General features: G+C 41.1%; 1 long non-coding RNA gene across 1 annotated transcript; it reads left to right on the forward strand.

Moving 5' to 3' along the window:
- Positions 1–3445: 3445 nt before the first annotated feature.
- On the forward strand, positions 3446–16561 carry LOC117506523. The gene is made up of 3 exons (XR_004559496.1): positions 3446–3580; positions 13816–13818; positions 16550–16561. It is a non-coding gene; the product is annotated as an uncharacterized LOC117506523 (long non-coding RNA).
- The last annotated feature ends 909 nt before the right edge of the window (positions 16562–17470 follow it).

Here is a 17470-nt window from a genome sequence, read left to right on the forward strand (position 1 = left end):
ATGACATGGAACTGTAGTGCCAGGCCGTTACACCATTAACAAACACAAATCTCACCTCCACCCACGGTCCATGAGTGTTTCACAGCGCGGACGTGGAGTCGGGACGCAGCCTGTGGTTAAAATCCTCTCAACTGGCTGCTGTGTGCTACAAAAATAAATCCCATGTGATAATCCAACCATTGCGGTGTCCAGAGTTGTGCTGTGCTCCTGAATTTCAATTTTAATTTTCAATTTTTTTTCATTGATATAGTGCCAAATCACAGCATCGTTGCCTCAAGGAACTTCACACAAGTAAGGTCTACCCTTACCAACCCCCAGTGCAAGGACATAGGTGACAGTGGTAAGGAAAAACTCCCTCTGAGGAAGAAACTTCAAGCAGACCAGACTCAAAGGGGTGACCCTCTGCTTGGACCGTGCTACAGACAGAAATTACAAAACAATTCACAAAACGAATATCCAGGAAATGTTGCCGGTGCACAGGACAGGAGGGTTTCAGGAACAGATACCACACCCATCTCTGGATGGAGCCGCACCTCAAACAGAGAGAAAAGAAAAAAAAAAACAGACTCATGCATCAGAAAAACAACAAATACAGTATAACTGAAGTGAGCAAAAAAGAAATTAAAGTAAAGGAAGGGCTCCATCTGACGCTTTGCCCAGTGCCAACAAACTTTCAGCAAAGCTGTCCAGTGACATGTGCGCCCCCTGCACACACGCTTGGTGGCTCATGCAGCATTATGCATACACACACACACACACACACAAATGGCTGAGTGATAACACGTGCGCTGGGCAATCACGCGGTGAGAAACACAGCGCCGCGCTGGTTCCCACTCTGGTCCCGTGTTTGCCATCCAGACATTTGGACATCGAGAAGTCATGTAAAGTCTGCCATCGTGCAAGTATGGATGAGGCAGCTAATCTGGATGCGTTCTGACATTGCTGACCTTGCCTCTTTTCCTACCTACTGCATCAGATTATGGCAATATTTGCTGTGTCTGGCTGGTTCCTGCACATTCTTGCTATGTGTGATGGAGGCTTTAGATTGAACCTAGAATGCAGACCTGGACCTGAAAAAGTATTTACACCCAAAGTAAAACTGAATGTTCTGTGTGGCATTGATGTTTGAATTGTTTGTGCGGGTGATTTATGTGCTTTTTGCCCCTTCCCCTTCTCTCACAGTACATCACCTGGACAGAATTGGAGGTGTGGCAATGACTCGCTTTCAGTAACAACAAGCCAATACTCAGCTGAGGTCCCCCGCCTATTATGCTGATATGTACATGTGATATGAACATGCAGGTGTTAACAGATAATTAACATGGTGCTCACACGTGATCTGATTCATAATGCTAGCTTTCTGTTTAACGACTTGATAAACTCAAACACACCTTTGATTACTACTGTATGTGGCATCCTGTACAAAATCTGACAGACGTTTTACTCATAAAGCAATATAAAAACATACTTGTCTTTCTTTTGTTGTTCAGTATATTTTCTAAATTTCTACCACTTCTGTGGACTGGATAAATGTACGCATGTGTACGTAAGAAGTGTGCTGGGGCAGAGTGTGTTTGAGGAGAAGGACAGGTAAGTGGCGCAGAGCTACAATCTAAAAACAGACTCAAAGTGCTCGCCAGTCTCTTCCCGCTTGAAGTGAAACTGACAATCAAATATTTAAATGACAATGCTGGTGTGACATTGAACCCTTTTCAGCACATTTATCAACCGAAGCAGAAAGAATAAGCCAGCGAACAAAGGGCAAGATAAATGGTAGTATCTGCTTTGAAGTTGAAAATTATTTCAAAGTTATTGCCAGTGTGTCCCCTCCACAGAAAAACATCATCACACAAATATACGTCATGTTTATCAAACTGCAAGGGCTATAAGATGACAATAATAGCGCTACATGAATCAATTCTACATTTGCCATCTCAAAAACATGGGTCCAGTTCATATTTACGTATTCTACATTTCACCTATCTGCAGCAGATACAGCAGGTAATAAAATAAGTACTGAACACATCACCATTTTTCTCAGTAAACATATTTGTAAAGGTGTTATTGACATGCAATTTTCACCAGATGCTGGTAACCTCCCAACTAATACATACAGTTAAAGAAACCACAACAAATAAGTACAGAAATTCAGTTATGTGTAATAATGTGAAATGACACAAGAAAAAAGTATTGAACACCTGAAGAAAGGGAGGTTCAAAAAGGCATGGAAAGCAAGACACCAGCTGAAATATATCAGTAATTAGAAAGCAGTCCTGCCCCTTGTCAGTTTCAATTAGTATCAGCTGGTTCAGTCCCAACTGATGGCCTATAAAAAGGTGTCTCATCACCAAGGTGTCACACAAGAAACTTATCATGATGGGTAAAAGCAAACAGCTCTCTGAAGATGTTTGCAAAATGGTAAATGGACTGCATTTATATAGCGCTTTTCCATCTGCATCAGATGCTCAAAGTGCTTTACAATAATGCCTCACATTCACCCCAATGTCAGTGTGCTGCCATACAAGGCGCTCACTACACACCAGGAGCAACTAGGGGATCAAGGACCTTGCCCAAGGGCCCTTAGTGATTTTCCAGTTAGGCTGGGATTTGAACCAAGGATCCTCTGGCCTCAAGCCCAACGCTTAACAACTAGACCATCACTTCCAACCTTAGGGCCCCTTCACACATAGTGCAAATATGTACAACTCAGGGCGACGCATGGCGAAACAGCTTGTATGAGTGAAACTATAAAACATTGAACTGACAGGCAGGCGTGCACGATCCAGGTGCGAAGGTTGCGTTGCGGGGGGGGGGATGGGGGGGCGTGTGAACCACATGCATGTATGTGTTGGGGGGGAGAGCGAGGGGAGTATGTGACACATGCACACATGTTGTGGGGTGAGCCAACACTCTGGCATGCCACATGTGAACTCGGCAACTCCACAGTCGTGGGGCACTTAGACAAATTTCACATCCGCCTCGACAGTGATTGTCTGCTGACTGTTTTTGTGATGATAGTGCAAATGGCCACACATTTTCTAAGTGCCAAATGAGCGGTGTTAGATGTTCATGTGTGTTAGCTGGAATTTGGCCGAAACTTGCCACAAGAGGGTTCCATGGATCGCACAGCATACACTCTGTCTTTCAGCCGCACAAATAGTTGTAGCAACAGGTGTGCGAGGCGTTAGAGGCAAGTATGATTTTACACGTTTTGCATATGATTCCTGCTCGCATACACACTTTATGCGGAATTCGACCAAATTCACACTGTGTGTGAAGGGGCACTTAGTATTGCAAAACATACTGATCGCATATGTTACAGAAGGATTTTGAAACTTTTGAATGTTCCAGTGAGCACTGTTGGGGCCATAATCCAGAAGTAGAAAGAATATCATTTCACCATGAACCGGCCTCACAGAGGAGTGAAAAGAATTATCAGAAGAGTTGCTTCAGAAAGACCTGGAATTAGCAGGTACAATTGTGTCAAAGAAAACAACAAGTAATGCACTCAGCCTCCATGGCCCGTGTGCACGCTCACCACGCAAGACTCCATTGCTGAATAAATAGCATGTTGAAGCTCGTTTAGGGTCCCTTCACACATAGTGCGAATTTGGTTGATTTGTGCATAAAGTGTGCATGAAGCAGGAATCGTGTGCAAAATGTGTAATATCGTCCCTGCCTCCTACACTTGTACACCTGTTGCTATAACTACAGTATCTGTGCACACCAGCAGTTGAACGACAGAGTGTGCGCTGTGCGAGCCCATCGATCCCTCTCACGGCAGGTGTTGGCCAAATTCCAGCTGACACACACGAACATCTAACACCACTCATTTGGCACTTAGAAAATGTGTGGCATGTCCACAAGACATGCGTGTTGGGCAGAACACGCACGGGCCGGGTGGATGCACCGGACCAGCAGATGTGGACATGAGAAGAGCGAACTGCTTCTCATTCATGTCATTTCATGACTGTATATCTGACCATGGGTCATCTACAGAGGAACAGACGGATCTTATTTGTATTGCCCGCTTGATGAATGCAGTGTTTTTATATGGTGTGTAGGTTTATTTCATTTTAAATACGTCCATCTCCTTCCTCATATCAGGCAGGTTCCCGCAGCTTTCACAGGACAGTGGTCGTAGCTCAGTGCTAAAGTTTCTGACTGGCAATCAGAACTTTTGGAAGGCGCTGGTTCAAGTCCTGTGGGTGGCAAATAATTTTTATTTTTTTATTTTCAGCAGCAGCTGCTGAAAATGCTGCTGTACTCCCATGTGCACAAAACTGTCGCAGCATGTATTTTTTATTTCTCATTTATTTTTTTCTTCACAGCAGCTGCACGACGTAGTTACACATGGTGCAGCTGCTGGCAGGGTGTTCCCACATGCACGAACCGTCGCACCGGCATTGCGCACACCTGCACGATGTTTCATGGTTCGAACATACGTGCTGTTTCGCCGTGAGTCGCCCTGAGTTGTACTTTATTCACAGTATGTGTGAAGGGGCCCTTAAAGTTTGCTGCACAACATTTAGACAAGCCTGTGAAATACAGGTAAACCTCATTAACTCACGCAAGTGAGTGTTCAATACTTTTCCTTGTGTCATTCCATTTAATTACACATAACTTAATTTCTATACTTATTTGTTTTAGTTTCTTTGCATCTATGGATTACTTGTGTTGGTACTGACTAATGGTGAAAATTTCATGTCAACAGCACCTTCAGAAATATATTTACTGAGAAAAATTGTGATGTGTTCAATACTTATTTTACTTGCTGTAGGTGGTTTCTTTTGAGAGGTGGGGATTGATTGGTTGTCTGCCTGGGTGGTTGCTGTCCAGAACTGTAATGCACTCCAAGACTTCACTATTCCAACAGCTAATAGGGAGAATTGTTTAATGTTGCAAAGTAATCCATCCAAATCCTTATTTTGAAATGCACTGTCCCAGTAGTAAACATGGACAAAACATTTCACAGCAAAACATGTGCACAGTGAAATTCAGTACTTTTAAGGGGGGGACAGGTTATGCCTGTGTTGAAATGTCCTTGACAGAGACACTGGACGCCAAATTGCTTCAACGCAATTATCAGGTCTGCAGATGATTCCTACCATGTGGACATCTTCCCACAGGGTTTCTTACAGGATTAGAACAAGAGCCACTGCCAATATATTCACACGTCTTGAAATCATATGACACTGGAGTGGTGCTAGTCATATCAAAGGGATGCAGGAATACACAACTCTGCACATATTCCTGAACAAAACCTCTGTCAATGTAAAAAATAAATAAATAATAATTAAAAAAAAAATATATATATATATATATATATATATATATATATATGGACATGGATCTATAAAAATAAACTGAGTATCTTTGGGTTGGGGCAAAACAAGATATTTTAGGATGTTACTTTGGGCTTTGGGAAACTGATCAACATTTGTCACCATTTTCTGACATGTTGGACCAAATAACTAATCAATTAAATGAGAAAACAATTGAAAGACTAATCAATAATGGAAATCATCAGACGTTACAGCTCCAGTGACAGCACTAACAAATTTTAGTGACAATCCGTGAAGTAGTTTTGAAGTAATACTTCAAAGCCTACATAAAGGGGAATCTTGATCCAGAATCTGGATCTGGATCACCTCCAAAATTCAGTGGAGTCTTCCATGCCCTAATATCTATCTGTGGTGCAAATATGGTGAGAGTCCTGGGCTTGTGTGTCATACATCACACCGACAAAGTGAGGAACCCTGGGGTGATTTTTGAGCCTACCTTGTCCTTTGACCTACACGTTAGGGATATTACGAGGACTACTTTCTTCCACCTGCGAAATATAGCGAAGAGTCGTCCCATCCTGTCTATGGCTGATGCAGAGACCCTGATCCATGCATTTGTTTCTTCTACATTGGACTACTGCAATGTTCAGCATTATGGGTCTCCAATTGGTTCAAAATGCTGCTGCCAGACTCTTCACAGGAAGCAAAAAAATTTGGCCACATTACACCTGCCTTGCATCAGTGAAAAGATGGATGTCTAGCAGTTTCCTACTTTTAAACTCTGATAAGACTGAAATGATGGTTCTTGGTCCAGTGAGACATTGGCATCAATTTGTCAGCTAATGGTTACCCTAGGCTCGTGTGTCATACATCACACTGACAAAGTGAGGAACCTTGGGGTAATTTTTGATCCTACATTGTCCTTTGACCAACCATATCAGAGATATTACGAGGACCGCTTTCTTCTACCTGCGAAATACGAGGTCTGTTAGAAAAGTATCCGACCTTTTTATTTTTTGCAAAAATCTGATGGATTTGAATCATGTGTGCCAACCTTGAACCTTCGTGCACATGCGTGAATTTCTTCACGCCTGTCGATTGCGTCATTTTCTGGTAAGCAGCCTTTGTGTGAGGATGGGTGTAGTCTCTCGTCAGATTTTCTTTGCAAGGAAAATGGCGGAAGGACTGGAGCAGAGCGACTGCATCAAATTTTGCCAGAAACTGGGCGACAGCCAGGTGGAAACCATTCGGATTATTCAGACAGCTTTCGGAGACGATCCTATGGGCATCATACAGATTAAGGAGCGGTACAACCGGTTTAAAGACATCTGCACAACGGTGGAGAGCGAGCCACGCTCCGGTCGGCCATCAACATACTGAAATGATCAGATCATTTCCAAAGTGAACGCTGTGGTGATGCGGGACCGTCGTGTGACTATCCGAGAAATTGCGGAAGAGGTGGACATCAGCACTTTTTCGGCACATTCCACTGTGACAGAAGATTTGGCCATGAAAAGAGTTGCAGCGAAATTCATGCCGATGGCTTCGGCACGAAGCTGATGGCGCAGCAAAAGCAACTCCGTGTTGAAATCTCACAGGACATGTTGTGACATGCCCACCTCTTCCACCATTCAGAAGATTCAGACGGCTTTCGGTGGCTTTTCAGTCGTGTGACTATCCGAGAAATTGTGGAAGAGGTCTCGAGCAGGTCTCTGCTTCAACTTTATCTAAAGTCTGGGTCTGTTAGTGAAGCTTTGGGCTAGTGGCCAGCAATCACTTTAATATTTCTTTTGCTTTCCTGTTGCTTAATGCTGGCGAATTATACTTTAGGTGTGGCTTTTTCTGGCTGACTGATTCTGTTTTCTTTTTCTCTCTGTCCGAGATACAGCTGCATCCACATGCTGGATTGGATGATTTCTGTGGCGGACGCGGGACAGACTCTGCTGTAGGAACAGAGCCAATAGGTGGCTTGATGAGAACAGACAGACAGACAGATAGACAAATAAATAAATGCAGATTTTATTACGTCCTTGGCGGACATAATAATTAAATAAATAAATGCAGATGATTTTAATCGTCCTTGGCGGACGTAATAAAGTCTGACCTTGAACCCCGCTTTTACACGAATGGACAAATAAACCACTAATTTTCACAAAATCAACAACAGCAAAACTAGTACAGCCCATGTGCGGTTTCCATCTGCCAATCCTACAGTACACAGGGCACAACACAAACATCTGTCATCAGAACTGAGGGGTAATCCACCGTCCCAGTAAGATTTTAACACCATGGACATGGATGCCAATCGCTGTGTCCCAAACAAGAGATTGTGAGTGTGGTGTAGTGAGGAACTGATTGTAGCTGCATATTAGCTGACCCCAGATACTGAACAGCAAATCCTCTGCAGTAATTCGTCTCGCTGCTCCAAATACCAATCCAGGGCTGCTGGTTGCTATGGAAACGGCACTCTCGTCCAATATAGTAAGCTGTGGATCTACCGGTCTCATTTTCTGTCTTCCTCTTTCTTTTTGCCCTCTCTTGTCTCTTTCAATTGTGCCGTTTCATCTTTGTGTTGCGTGTTGCAAAAACATGTTTCGGTGCTTGCTTTTTATAGCCCCATGTTGACTGTATGTATTTAAGTACTGTGCCTTTAATGCAAGTAGGACTGAGGGAATTATTTTTTATTTGTCATATGCCAATGCAGCCTGCTGGCTCTGATGTTTGTTTTGATCTGACAAGATGAAACATTAGCATTTGACTTCCAATCCCAATTTGTGATCCCTGAGTAATCGGATAGCTCACTTGGCTTTTCTTGGTACAAAAATAGCAACTCAAAATTGAGAAAATGTAAAATGGCACTGATGTTTGGTTTGTTTTTGCAGATTATTTATGTGCTTGCTGTCCCTTCTCTCACAGTACATCAACGGGTGGCAAAGGACACTGTCCGATGATGTGTGTCCAGACAACACAAGCTCAAACAGGGGACTGCTAGATGTACACTGTGATGATCCTCATCCAAGAAACAGCAATCAGCATCTTAGCTCCCACAGTAGCTTCAACCGCAGCAACTCCGACAAAGACATGGAGCAAAAATTAATTAGCCAGAACGTACAACTCACAGGAACAATACTTCAAAGCAGAAAAAAAATACAAAAAACAAAAAAAAAAACAATCTGGATTTGTCTGGATCGGCAGAACTGGACCATTTTATCTCAGCAGGCAAACTTGTCCACAGAACAGGGGCACAAAAAGAGAATGTTGTGTGACCTGCTAACTTCTTTTTAACCTTTGGACCATAGTATTCCTATATTCTCACAATGCAGGATTACTTTTCACATGTAATGCTACCTTTTAGAGGGTTAAAACAGAATGGGATATTGATGACAGATCTCAGTGACTATTTACCAGTTTTTTCAATATTTAAATATAAAAATAGGCATAAAAAACTGATATAAACTTTAAAAGAGATAAGTCATTAAAAGCCTTAGAGGCATTAAATTATGACCTTAATAATCAAGATTGGGAAGAAGTTTATGTCGGTGATGTTAATGTAGCATATAGTTAATTTATGAAAATATTGATGAAATCATATAAAAAAAATTGTAAATGAATAAAAACTAGTAAGAAAAGAGTAGATAAACCATGGCTGACCAAGGGAATAAAAACGCTTGTGTAAAGAAAAACTATTTATACAGGTGCTTTTTAAAAATGCAAACAAAGGAAACAGACTACAGATACAAAAAATATAAAAATAAACTATTGACAATAATTAGGAAACAAAAAAAAGATTATTATAGTGAACAACTGAATAAGAGTAAAGATAATATGAGGGCAACATGGGGAATTATAAAAAGGGTGATGGAAAGTGATGGAATGAAATCAACTTTTCCGAACTACCTTGTCAAGGAAAATAGATATATGACATAAAATAAGTTGTAAATGAGTTTAATGATTATTTTTCGAAGGTGGGATCAAATCTGGTGGGAAATAAACCAATAGTAGAAGATAAATTAAATACTATTGTAAATACGGTCAATAGTATTTTCCTTGACAATGTGGAAAAAGATGAAATAAGGAATATTGTAAAAAACTGTGTAAGCAAAAGATCAACTGACTATGAAGATTTAGACATAATGACTGTAAAAAGTATAATAGAAACTGTTATTGAACCATTCACTTACATTTGTAATCTGTCTCTGTCAACAGGAATTTTTCCAGAAGAAATGAAAATTGCCAAGGTAGTCCCATTATATAAAAATGGAGACAAACATAACGTTTCAAATTACAGGCCAGTGTCATTGCTTCCACAGTTTTCCAAAATTATGGAAAAGGTTTTTGTGACAAGGTTGGATAAATTCACTGAGAAACATCATATTTTAAAGAATGCTCAGTATGGATTTAGAACAAAACATTTGACAGCTATGGCAATTATGGAATTAACAGAGAAAATATCAACAGCAATAGATAATAAGGATTATTTTGTAAGTGTTTTAATTGATTTGAAAAAAGCTTTTGATGTTATCGATCATTCAAGATTGCTTCATAAGTTACAACAATATGGAATAAGAGGGATTGCACATCAATGGGTAAAAAGCTACTTAGAAAATAGAAAACAGTTTGTTCAGATAAATGATACTAAATCAGAATTGTGTAATATTATGTGTGGAGTACCACAAGGATCGGTACTTGGACCTAAACTGTTCATTTTGTATATTAATGATTTTGTGAATATGTCAAAGGTACTTGGTAGCATTTTATTATTTGCTGACGATACAACATTATTTTACTCTGGCTCAGATATACAGGAAGTAGTACAGGAGATAAATACAGAGTTGGAAAAAGTTAAATATTGGTTTGATACAAACAGATTGTCAATCTTAATAAAACAAACTTCATATTGTTTAATGACAGAGTAAAACAAAAATGGTGTAAATAAAAATAGATCGAATGGACATTCAAAGGGTAAAAGAAACAAAATTTCTAGGAGTTATGATTGATGAGGATTTTGCATGGAAGTCACATATAAACTACATAAAAGGAAAGATAGTGAAAGCCATTGCTGTTTTGCATAAAGTTAAATATTCATTAAATAATTATGGATTATTAACATTGTACAATTCATTGATTGTTCCATATTTGACTTATTGTGTAGAAATCTGGGGAACAACATGTATAACTTATACACAACCTTTATTTATTTTGCAGAAAAGAGCTTTAAAAGTGATTAGCAACAGTCGATTTAGAGATCCATCTAATCCATTGTTCGTTAAGTATAGGGTACTTAAATTTCATGATTTAGTTGATTTGAAATTATTACAAACAACGTACAAAGCGAATAACAATACCTTACCAATAAACATTCAAAATATGTTTGAAAAAAGAGTAAGTAGTTATAATTTGAAGGGCATAGAGGTCTTTAAGAAACCAAGATACAGAACCAAGATAAAGGAACGGAGTATTGCAGTCAATGGTGTAAAATTATGGAACAACCTCAGCAAAGAAATCAAAGAATCAAGATCGCTTAAATTATTTAAAAAACGTATTAAACTTGATGTATTTCAAAAGTGTGAAACTATGAAATAGGTCAGTGGACTGTGACAAAGCTAAAATGTAAGCTGTTAATAATGTTTAGAATGTTTGAAGTTTAAAATGTAATCTGTTAGGGGTGTAATCTTATAAATAATGGTTAAAATTAGGAAATAAGTTGGTGGCATGTGACAAAATCATAGAAATGTAATTATTCGTGTGTCGATTGATGATGCTTTGTGAGATTGTATTGTAAAAAAGGGGGCAGAGTATATGACTTCTTCTTCTAAACTGCTCCTTTTCATTCAGTGGTTTGTGGTGTTTTGTTGATTCTGCTTTTCTGTTTTTTCTTTTCTTTTAAATGAATTAAATAAATGAAATAAATGAAAAATGAAATGAAAAACAAGCGTCAGTGCGTATGCAGGTACAGTTGCCGATATTTCGGGAACTTTCAATTTCAATTTATTTTAATTTATATAGCACCAAATCACAACACAGCTGCCTCAAGGCGCTTCACACAAGTAAGGTCTAACCTTACTAACCCCCAGAGCAACAGTGGTAAGGAAAAACTCCCTCTGAGGAAGAAACCTCAAGCAGACCAGACTCAAAGGGGTGACCCTCTGCTTGGGCCATGCTACAGACATAAATTACAGAACAATTCACAAAACGAATAGACAGGAAAAGCTGTTGGTGCACAGGACAGGAGGGTCTCTAGCACAAATACGGCACACATTTCTGGATGGAGCTGCACCTTAAACAGAGAGAAAAAACAGAGTCAGACATCAGAAAGACAAGAAATACAGTATAATTTGTCAGCATTAAACAACAAGAAAAACAGGAAATACAAAGGTGACCGTCGGCCACTAGCAATGAGCTTCACTAAAACACCCAGAATATAGGTAAACTTGAGGAGTGGCATGCTAAAATGAATTAAAAGAGTAAAAAGCGTATTACTATACTATGCCAGTATGCTAGCCATATGAAAGGGAAAATAAGTGTGTCTGAAGTCTGGACTTGAAAGTCCCCACAGAGTCTGGCTGTTTTATTGATACAGGGAGATCATTCCACAGAACAGGAGCATGATAAGAGAAAGCTCTATGACCTGCAGACTTTTTATTCACCCTAGGGACAGAAAGTAGTCCTGCACCCTGAGAACGCAAAGCATGGGCCAGGTACGAAAGGTTTAATTAGGTCAGCTAGATAGGGAGGTGCCAGTCCGTGAACACTTTTATAGACTAGCAGCAGAACCTTAAAATCTGATCTCACTGGGATAGGAAGCCAGTCTAGGGATGCCAAAATGGGTGTAATGTGGTTGAACTTTCTGCTTCGTGTCAAAGGTCTGGCTGTAGCATTTTGAACCAGATGGAGAGGCCTAAAGCCCCGTTTACACATAGACGGTAAGAGCTCCCGGAAGAGTCCCGGAAGAGTTTTTGGCCGTCTTAAGGATCAAACGCCGTTGTCAACGCTGGCACTAGGGGGCGTGGCTTAGTTCTGGCTTTACTGGGAATCGTCGAAAAAATTATTCAACATGTCGAATAATTCCGGGAGCACTCCCGGAGAATTCGTGTGACGACAGAGACAACGCGAACAATGGCGTTTGATACTTCCTGTAGTGCCGCAGTTTACACCGCCGGCGTTGTATCCCTAACCAACGGCGTGTAAAACGGCGATAGAGCCCACATCGGCGTCCTCAAAGGCGTTTAACCGGCGACAGAGGCAGACAAAACGGCGGCGCTAGCGGACAGTACGTCGTTCTAAACGCCACCTCCCGGTTATTGGCGTTCCAAACAACCGATAGGCGGCAGTCAATATAAAAACGCTAGTGCGCTGCATGCAGGCCTCTCACTCGCGGCCAGCTCCAGATATTTTTGCAGAGAAGCTCCAGTATGCTTCCTAAAAGAAAATTGGCAGCGGCAAGGACTTACCAAGAGGTCTGGTTCAGAAGCAGTGGAGAGCCCTGTACTGGAGACGAGCAACACGTTGAAGAGGGGAAAAGGAAAGGAGAATAAAAGGCTGAGAGATGAGGTCCCTCCCCCTGAAGTGACAGCTGCTGCAGCCTATTATACTCTGGGGGCGGTGCCTATATGCAAAAGTTCCTGGAGTAACGCAGGATTTGCCTGGATAAATCCAGCGGTACACAGGGCATTATCGGCAGCAGCAGAACACCGCTGTTCTCACGCGCGTCTTAACCTGCAATTGTAAAGGATAGAACTGGGTATTAACCGCCGTTGCCTGACGTGTGCTGGATGCTACGGCGTCAAAACGCCGCTTTATTCGGCAGATTTAGCGGCATTTTATCCACACATTTGCGGCTAGTACGGCGCTCAAAACGCCGGCAAAATGCTCCACCCCTTTCCACCGCGAAAACAGCCGGAACTACCGCGAACTTCGGTCTACGTACTGCCCGCCGACAAAACCGTCTATGTGTAACCTGAGCTTAATTCTGGACTACAGTAAACCAGAAAATAAAACATTGCAGTAGTCCAATCTAGAAGCAATAAACGCATGGATCAGGGTCTCAGCATTAGCCATAGACAGGATGGGACGAATCTTCGCTATATTTCACAAGTGGAAAAAAGTAGTCCTCGTAATATTTCTAATCTGGAGGCCAAAAGACAATGTAGGATCCAAAATTACCCCAAGGTTCCTCACTTTGTCAGTGTGATGTATGACACACGAGCCTAGGCTAAGCATTAACTGGTCAAATTGATACCAATGTCTCACTGGACCAAGAACCATAATTTCAGTGTCATCAGAGTTTAAAAGTAAGAAGTTTATAGACATCCAGCTTCTCACTGATGCAAGGCAATCTTCTAAGGATTTTATGTGTATGAGATGACCAGCAGTTATCGGCATGTATAACTGAGTATCATCAGTATAGCAGTGAAAGGTAAACCCAATGTGCTGCAATATGTGCCCAAGGGGTGCTATATAAAGGAAGAAAAGCAGGGAGCCTAAGACAGACCCCTGTGGAACCCCAAATTTCAGGTCACTAAGGTTAGAGGTCGTGTTACTGTACACAACACAGTGAGAATGACTGGCCAATTATGACGTCAACCATGCAAGGGCACTCCCAGTAATCCCAAAATGATTTTCCAGCCTATCAAGTAGAATATGATGATCCACGGTATCAAATGCAGCACTGAGATCTAACAGCACAAGAACCATAGTGGTGTCCGAATCCACTGCAAGCAGAAGATCATTCACCACTTCAGTGGGAGCCGTCTCTGTGGAATGATATTTTCTAAAAGCAGACTGCAGTGGCTCAAAGAGATTATTCTCAGTAAGACAGTCCATGAGCTGCTGTGAAACCACTGCAGGTTTCCCAGCAGGTCGTGGGGGTGTCTCCTGGGGTTTGATTGTGAATGTCGTCTGGGAGGAATTGGATATTTCTACAGGTGACTCTGGACCTTGATTGTTCCTTGGCTGTGGTTATTACTCCCATGGCTTGATTGTAAATGTCCTCTCGGAGGTGTTGGATTATACATGTCCTCTGGGGGCAATGGATTACTAATTTTTTGTTTTTGATCTGGTGTTGCTGGTTTGGTCACCCTCTCAGGTCAGTTCAACCAATCTACCCACAGGGTCCCAAGGACCTTGTTTACCGGTTCCTGGGGGGGGGGGGGGGGGGGGGGGGGGGGGTATTGGGTATTCATGCACATGCTTGGGGCAGTTATTGGACTCCTAGTCTCTCTCACCCTGCTGCCCACATCCTTCATCGGTGCCTGTGATATACAGGTCGTAGCCAGAGAGGGCCAGTCTCTGGTGGTGGGGACAGTCAGCTACCATGATGCCTGACTCTCTGCCCTTATGCTGCCCTGAGAATGCCATGAGCCTCCGGGCAACAATCCTGGGTCACACGCCCACTTCTTTCAGCTACAACCTCAGAGCAAGACAACCTGCTGAAATTCGCCATATTACTCAAACAAACCAAAATTCCCTCATTTATGAAGATGGAAGAGTCCAGTGCCAAATCCCCATCCAACAGGCATGCATGGGAAATGTGGCACACAGAAGACTACTATGTGTTTTCCCCCCTCCCCAAATATTTCTGCTACTTTTGTGGTGTAAACTGTGAGCACATTTCTTCATTTACATTGTGGAACATCATTCAATCCTTCTTCCCAGATGACAGCCAAGTTACTTGTTACTGGCTGCTTCAGTATATGACAATCTCCACTCTTGCCTTTATTAATTTCTATGAATAAACACAAGAAAAGAAGGTACCAACTGCATCCAGGATACATGTGTATAAACATTGGTAATTCATATGCACGCAGTACCAATGTGTATGAAGTTTTTCCTTAGACAACACCCGCTGTGCACTGCACACAATGCATTTGTCAATTTTTCATATCTTCTCTGTCAATCTCATGCTTCCTTGAGAATAATTCTTTATGTAATTTCTCCAGCAACAGTAGGCCGTGTGCGCTGGTGCCACCTTTAATCGATATGAACACTCAACTTCATGCATTCTGATTTTTCCACTTCACTGCGTGGCCGCTCACGTGCCAGGCTGTGGTGGCTGCTGCCAAACCTTTCCTTTTTTGAGGCTGCTGTCCCAAGTCAGCCTTCTGTTGCTTTCACCAGCACCTTGACAGTTATATCCATTATTGTCTTACGTACTGCTTAAGAAATGCTATTTGTTTGTGTTGTAAGAGTAAGACAGGGTTCAAGGTTTGACTCAGGTTTTACTGGCACCGATGTAAAAAAAATTCTGGAAGATACAAATATGCATTTTATGGAACAACTTTTATTGTTTCTTGGGTAAAAAACTGTGTACTTTCTGATGGGAGCTTTATTTTTTTTACCTTAATTATAGATTTATGTCACTTTTATGGCCATTTATACTAAAAAACAGGCAAAAATATGACAAAATTTGAAAAAAGTGACAAAAATTTTGATAGTGGAACTTTTTTAAGAGCAGATTATATAGTCATGCTTATTAGACAAACTATTTGAAATGTTCTTTCCTTTGTGCATGATGTTTGCTTTATTTTTGATACCCAGTTTTGAGGCTTGCAGATATTCAAGATGTTTTTCGGAAACACTCTTTAAAAGGAGCCCAATGACAAAATCATTTGCTTTTTTTATATTTCAATTTTTTGGAACAACCCTGGCAACTACATGCAAGTTTTATATATAATTATGTTCTCCAGGACCTCACAAATATGATGGTGTACCAGGAAATTAATATTCTCCAAATAGTTAAGAGTACACTAACAGTATCGTAACCCACCCCCTTAAAATTATTGATGTGTAAAAAACTAACACTTCTGTAATTTTGAACACAGAGCTTTCAAAATCATGCCAAATATACCTTGATAGGTTCTGAAACAAGTGTTAGTTTTTGTTTTTTTACATTGCATAGTTGTCTTCATTTCTGATTTCCGATTTTGAATTTTGTGGGTATTATGATGCTTTATGTTACTTTTGCTGGTATTTTACTGCTTAAGTCAGTTATAGATAAGAGACATTTGCCAAACTTGTTAAAGTTTTTGTTGAGAATCTAGATGTCATGTATTCACAACACAATAATTACTGTTAAGAATATGAATGCCAATGGCTTTGTCAATTTCTGCCTGTAGTGTCTGAGAAAAAATGGCTATAGCTCAAAAGTGGTTAAAGATGTTGCATTTCTGATCTGATTCAAATCTGAAATCCTCAGAAAATTTTACAACAGAAAATCTATGTTTTAAATTACCAACGGAAAGTTGAAAATTTTTTTATTTTGGCAGTAAAGTTTGCTGGTGCGGAGACAATAATGTTGAGAGAAAAAGTGTATTTTTGTTTTAAATAATATCAGTGTTTCCCTAACAGTGTTTGTTTTTCCAGGTCTGGCAGTACTCACTCATACTTGACCAGTCGTTCTCACTGTGTTCTGTACAATAACACTACCTCTAACCTTAGTGACATCAAATTTGGGGCTCCACAGGGCTCTGTCTTAGGCCCCCTGCTTTTTCCCTTTATATAGCACCCCTTGGGCACATATTGCAGCATTTTGGGGTTACCTTTCACTGCTATGCTGATGATACTCAGTTATACATGCCGACAACTGCTGGTAATCTCATCCACATAAAATGCTTAGAAGATTGCCTTTCATCAGCGAAAAGCTGGATGTCTAGCAGCTTACTACTTTTAAACTCTGATAAGACTGAAATGATGGTTCTTGGTCCAGTCAGACATCTGCATCAATTTGACCAGTTAACGTTTCGCCTAGGCTCGTGTGTCATACATTAGAATGCATCAAAGTGCAGAACCTTAAGGTAATTTTTGATCCTACATTGTCCTTTGACCTCCACATTAGAGATATTATGAGGAGTGCTTTCTTCCACCTGCGAAATATAGCAAAGATGTTGTGAAAGTGTAGGAACACGGACCCACAACAGGGGGCGCAATGAACGGACAATGGAGAAGGTAAATAACAAGGTTTACTATTGTGAAACGAGCACAATTAATATAACAAACACAATTTGGGGTCGAATCCGCTGGTGTCGTGGGGGCAGGCTCGAAGGTAGGAGACGTCCGTCTCAGTCGAACCGGAACCACCCAGATCTCCTCTGCCACCGAACCCTGGAAATACTGGAACCGCCAAGTCTCGAATTCCCAGGTGGCCACTGCCTCCGCTCGTCGGATCCGGTACTGCTGGCAGGAGAGAG

The sequence above is a fragment of the Thalassophryne amazonica genome, chromosome 3 (assembly GCF_902500255.1).
Source record: "Thalassophryne amazonica chromosome 3, fThaAma1.1, whole genome shotgun sequence".
Classification (NCBI taxonomy): Eukaryota; Metazoa; Chordata; class Actinopteri; order Batrachoidiformes; family Batrachoididae; genus Thalassophryne; species Thalassophryne amazonica.